Source organism: Anas acuta, chromosome 1, assembly GCF_963932015.1.
Source record: "Anas acuta chromosome 1, bAnaAcu1.1, whole genome shotgun sequence".
Lineage (NCBI taxonomy): Eukaryota > Metazoa > Chordata > Aves > Anseriformes > Anatidae > Anas > Anas acuta.
In genome coordinates, this window is record NC_088979.1 from 105,006,083 (window position 1) to 105,012,191 (window position 6,109).

General features: G+C 38.4%; 1 protein-coding gene across 4 annotated transcripts in view; it reads right to left on the reverse strand.

The window, feature by feature from the left end:
• The window catches only part of ROBO1 (roundabout guidance receptor 1), a 541,331-nt gene that overhangs the window by 513,508 nt on the left and 21,714 nt on the right, over positions 1-6,109 (reverse strand). The window lies entirely within an intron of this gene.

The window sequence follows — 6,109 nt, forward strand, 5'->3', positions numbered from 1 at the left end:
TATTTTCCTTTTAGCAGTATAATACCAGTTAAAAAAACACAGCAAGATTTTCTTTGCCCTTACTTCAAAGCAAGCACCACAGTCATCAGCTTGAATATCACACGTACAGAAATGGGGGCTAGTTCCTGGTCAGGAACATTGTGCCTTGGTGTGATTGCGTGGGAAAACATAGTGCATACACTGTCACCCTACAGGCACTTTCCAATGCCTTACTCCTTCAAGAACACCCAATAAACAAGCTATATTCCTGATCCTGAGATTTACAACTTATGGGTGGGCAGATTTCTGTGTCTACATGGTGCTTCACTCAAGTCAGCATGGTTCCACACAGGCGCAGCCATACATATGCATATAGTAAAACTGCAGGCTCAAAGCTTATGCATACTGTTACATGAAAATCAGAGACAAGTAGAACAAGAACAGTTTTATGCTTTCTCTGCATTCTCCAGGTAAATGAAAATTTTGGATAGAAAAAAATAAAACTGATCCCAGTTCACTTTTTCTTCCTCCCTGCGTAGATACTTGGGGAACTTCTCATAGTAGCTTGGGAAAAGCAGCAGCACATTTTTACTTGCAAACTGGGGATGTTGGAGTCATGGTGATCTAGTGAAACAAAGTAGGAGGATTCTTCAAACTGTTTTGACTTCTTTATACTAGTACAGATACTTAAAAAGAATAGATATTGGCTGTAACATGCCTTGCTCTGTCAGATCCTCAAAGTCTGGCACATAGAATGCCTGGGAGTGGCATAAGGCAGACAGCTGCTTCTATAATCTTCACTAACCTCCTGTCATGTAACTGCTAGGTCACATTGTAGGAAAAGCACATTGTAAGTATTACCTTTCAAAGTAACTTGGGCCATGCAGTTGTTGCTACAAGAATAATATATGCTGGCATATGGGGGAGAAAGCTGAGTTTCTAAGCCTGAAGAAGGAAAATGGGTCAGAACCCAACCCTTCAATAATTATGACAAACAGCACTTCACAGCACTAAACAATTCACATTTTTAGCATGTGAATTTCTAGTTCTGAGGCTCTAACTCAGACTGTAGACACATATAATGATAATTTAAAAGTTTGCTGTTCATTTTTTATGAAGCCAGATCAACTTAACATTGATTCAGAAGCCTCTTTATGTGAGTCAGCAAAAGACTCGTAGAACTTATTTGACCAATTTTTCCATTTCATTACTCATTCTTATTTGCTTCTTGGTGTTTGAAGATAGGGAAGATTGGCATCACGACCACAGCCATTTTCAAATTAAGATCATTTCCTCCCTTTTTCACTATGATTGAATATAATTCCCAGTTTAGAGGAAAACACAGATACATGCACAAAGAAACAACATAACCCCTAGCCAGTTTCCTGTGTGGCTGAAGTTCTACCCTTAGCATCAGGGTGCATCAATTATCTTAGTCATCACCCCTCTCCCTTACCCATCATTCTCACTTTGGGCTTCTGATAGAGGCAGACCTTCAAGACCACTTTCCTCATCTACCTTAAAGACACAGCAAGAATCTTTTATTAACATATATTGAACCTAAGGGGCCACACCTCAGCAGCCTCTTTTGACATTTCATCTTTGAAGCAGATATACATCCAGACATTTCCCCTTCACAAGTTAATGTACTGGCAAATTCAGTCTTTTTCCCACTCCAGCATATGCATGGTAGATAACCCAGATGAGCTAGAGCAGACCATGATTGTCATGGTTTCTCAGCACAGGAGCAGATCAGAGGGACTGCATATAACTCCCCTGATACTTTGTGGAGTCAATATGCCCTCATCCAAAAGAATTAGATGTAGCAGCTCTCGGTTCACCAGATTTTTAACAGGCATAACAACACTTTTGGATTAGTAGTTAGGACAGCCTTAGCCATGACAGCATGGTAGAGCACAGACCACAGACCTGCAGTTGTTTCTTAAACCAGCGTTGTTTCTTCTTACCTACATGGTAATCCGTCATGACAGTCTGTTTGATTTCCATAATATAAAACAGTTCAAAAATATGTCAAAATATTTTCCAGTCAGTTAGTTGAAACTGAGCATTTTTTTAGTTAAAAAAAGTTGCTGAAGCATTTTGTGAGAGAGTCTGGTAAGCCCATTGTTTGGGGTCTGCTTTTAAGCCCCTGTTCTTCAATTTCCTGAGTAGTGCCTTATGTCACAGGTTGTAATCACTTCCATCCTCTGCGATATTTTAAATATACCTATTTTAATCTACAATCATTAGAAAACACTAAAACACTTCTATAAAGCAAGTTTGTCTTTCTAGCCATGTAGCCATTTTTCAAGGTATACCAAATACTACTGCTTTTTATCTCCCAACTATTTGAAAATGATGCATTAATCAATAAGTACAAACACTTGAGACAGTATGGAGTTTAAGATGTTTTTTCTGTTAACCATTCACTGAACAACAAGGTTGGGTAACCCCACGTTATCAAGAAATTCCCCACCCTTCCTCCCCCACATAAGTTCTTTTTCTCTAAATAAGGCAAAAGACTCATTTATTTTAGGACTTCTAGAATTTCATCTTTTATGAGCTAAAGATGCAGAAGAGTATCAAATCATTCACTAAAATTCAGTACGCAAGATGAAGAGAAAGTAAAGCTTTATTGTATCTGTGATTCTTCCTTCTGGACCAAATGTTTTTTTTAAAGTATTTTTGCTTTTTATTTAATTATTGAAAATAAAACTAAGTTTCACAAACTTAGTGTCTTTCATGAGGGGGCAGGGAGCAAACCTCCTGGATCCACGTAATACATAAATAGGGTATAAGTAACGAGTGAAGTAAAGAGTGAAGATCATGGAAGTGAACCAAAGAAATTCATTTGAAGCATAAACTATGTACAAGCCCATCTATACAAGCTACTGTGCATGCTCAGCTTTGATTATCAACATCTTCAGCAAGTCCACCAAATAGTTTAAAACATTTCCAACTTAGAACTTTTGGATTTAATTTTGAATGTATTTTATAGCACTAAGCAAAGTATCTTGAACACATTCTGAGGCTGAGCAAGAAACTGCATAAGTGCTTAAATTTTATAGTGACCTAGTTAAAACATCATTCTCCGTGAGGACCTTCATAAATAGGGTGTACTATGTTTCTAATATTCAGAGAAATATGCTTCAAGCACATTGCTTATCTGTTATATTGGTCTGCCATCTGTAGGTCACTGAGAAAATTCTTTATTTCTGCATAGTAATGAACAAAGCACTCAAATGCCACTTTTAAGTAGACAGTAATTATAAATATTATTACATTACATGTACATTAATGTACAGCTGACTTGCAAATCAATCCAGACATGGGATCACTAGATACTAGGTATCACTGGATACTTAGCACTCTCCCCAACACCTCCAAGAAACGTCACAACCCACAGCACATAGCTGGTCTGTTATCCTTAGCTCTAAGGGCATTTCTGGATTATTAAGGTGCACGTTGCAGGCTCACAAATGGACATTTACAGCTTGGCAATGACAGCTTCTTAGCCCTATGCTTTCAGACCTCTTATCTGTGGTACACTATATTGCAACTATAGTTAGTATGTGTGTATTTATACAAAAAATACACATGTACACACATTCTTCCAGACCATGAGATTTCTCTGCATGTTTCTTCCAAGTGTCACACAGGCAGTGGTTTTCAGGGACATCATATAAAGAGAACCAACCTGATAACTTCAGGTTGTAAAATACTTTTTGATTTGGATGTCCTCAGCCAACCTCAGCTGCAATTAGTTGAGAGCAGTCAGATTCTGCAGCGCACAGGAATTGCTGCATCTGCATGTCATGATCACAGATGTAATTTAGACTGCTCAGTAGAACAAGTGTTTCTTTAGAGATTGCTATCATAATAGGAAGGAAGCAGAAGATGAAATAACTCAGGAATAGCTGACACAAGGTACAGATAGCAGGCTCAGTGCCAGGATCTCCCAGATTCAGGCAAGCTGTCTAGCACATTCCAGGGTGTAGATTAAGTTATGGTCCACTGAGATCGTTGTCACACCAGCACAGACATGCACAAATTCTCCATAGGTCCATGTGTTCTGCATTGTGGTGACAAGCTTTTTATTATGGGTAAATTGCTTGGAGACACTTTCCTGCTATACTTCAGAAGCTTTTTTTTTTTCCCCTGGAACTAAATGCAGAAGAACCTTTTAGGTTTGCATGTCAGTGAATAGGGTCGTGCAATATGCAGTTGCTCATCAGCAATATTAAGCATTTGTAGTGATTACCTTCTACACTGAAGTGCATGGGGATAGGTTCCAGTCTATACTTTCTACCTGAAATCAATGGTTCTTAGCCATCCTCTGATACTACTTAAGGACAGAGATACTCTTATTCAAAAAAAGCTTCAGACCACTGAAATGATTCCACACAGCAGTGCCAAGTATCATACGCCAAGGAACATCTGCACTGCACCATATATTATTGATCTGTGCTCAGAAACATCTCAAGCATCCAAAGCAAATAGCTTCAGACCTAAAATCAGCCATGATGGCCCTGCTTAGACCAGTTACAGTGGGACTACACTGCTTCCAGAGCTCTGGATACTGCTCCCAAACAAAGCTGTCTTGCACAACATTGACGTATGCATATTCACTTGGAGCAGCTGATGTTTTCAAGATGCAGCTGTTTTGTACATTACAAACATGTACAAAGAGACAGTAAAAGCACAGTTAGCGTAATTGTTCAGCCCAGCCAGAATTTGTGCCCAAGCCTGAAAGATGTCAACTATCACAAAGGAGCAAGTAACTGAGGAGGAGAGGAACAAATACTCAAAACAAATCACACCATCCCTTACTATCCCCATGTAGATAATAAAACAAAAACACAATTTCATCATTCCTTTTCATATAATTAAGAGTGTTTTTGCTTAAAAAAAGCTGTATGTTACTCAGAAAAATGAACCCCCACCTCAGTTATCCTGTCCTTTCTTCTCCAGATTTTAAAGAAATATCTAGTGATGACACACATGTCCAATGCACATTATAATCTTTTCTTTCTGAAATCTGTATTGAACTCTTCATCCAGAAACACATTCTTAAAAATGTGACTTAGAAAATGTATCATACTTAGAAATACATCATACTAATTTATCCAAAAGTCAAAAACTCAGCCAAAGTTAACATCAGTGAAATTAACCTAAGTCTTGGATGGCAGCAAAGTTGGAGTTTCATCTAATTTTCAGAACAGCACAGGAGGATGTTTTCCATATTTCCAAATAATCACCACATTGCCTTAGAGGAGGGAAAACAGGGTCAAGTACTCCTGCAGAACAACCTGCAAGCAAATGGAAACTCTGCAAGGGATTATCCGTGTCATTAGCAGAAGCAAGAGCAGACAGCCTGCCTGTATCCTGAAGACCTCCTCACCCTTTGAAGAGCCTTGGGCTTATTGTTTGTCCAAAATATGCCTATAACTCCCCAATCCTATGCAAGTATCCTTGCTGTAACACTGAATTAACTCAAAGTTAACTAACAAAACTATATCCTTCTACATTGGCAGTTTCAAAAACAGGAATATCACCAGGAGGATCAACCAGTAGATGGTAAATCAAACCACAGAGCCAAGTATCCTCTTTCAGACAGGTGCCCAGTAGCAGATCCCCAAGAAAGCATTTGCACTTAAACACAGAAGTGATACTTCCCTTGGAGTATCAGTATCCTATTTATGGTGACATGTTCTGCAAGTACTTCCTTTCTTATTAAATACTCTGGTAGAGTTTTTTTTTTTCCCTTTTGTGCAATCCTAAATATTGCAACCTAAATCCTAAAATGCTATTTTCAGGGTTCCTACAAGTTTACAACCTCCTCACTCTCCTTTGGAAGAGAATCCTTCAACACACATGTATTTCTGATACTTATAGTTTCAGAAACATAATCTGTCATATATGAAATAATAATAAAGCTACAAAAAACACACTGCGACCCCAGTAAAAGCTCAACCAAACAACAACAATAAAAACCCTGTCATCTGATGTCTGATGAACCTTGAACTAGAGGATTATGTTGTGCAGACATCCAAATACTTAGATTCAGACTGCCACACAAGTTCTTTTAATCTAATCCTAAACTGCCTAAGGAACAAACAGTGCTGTACAT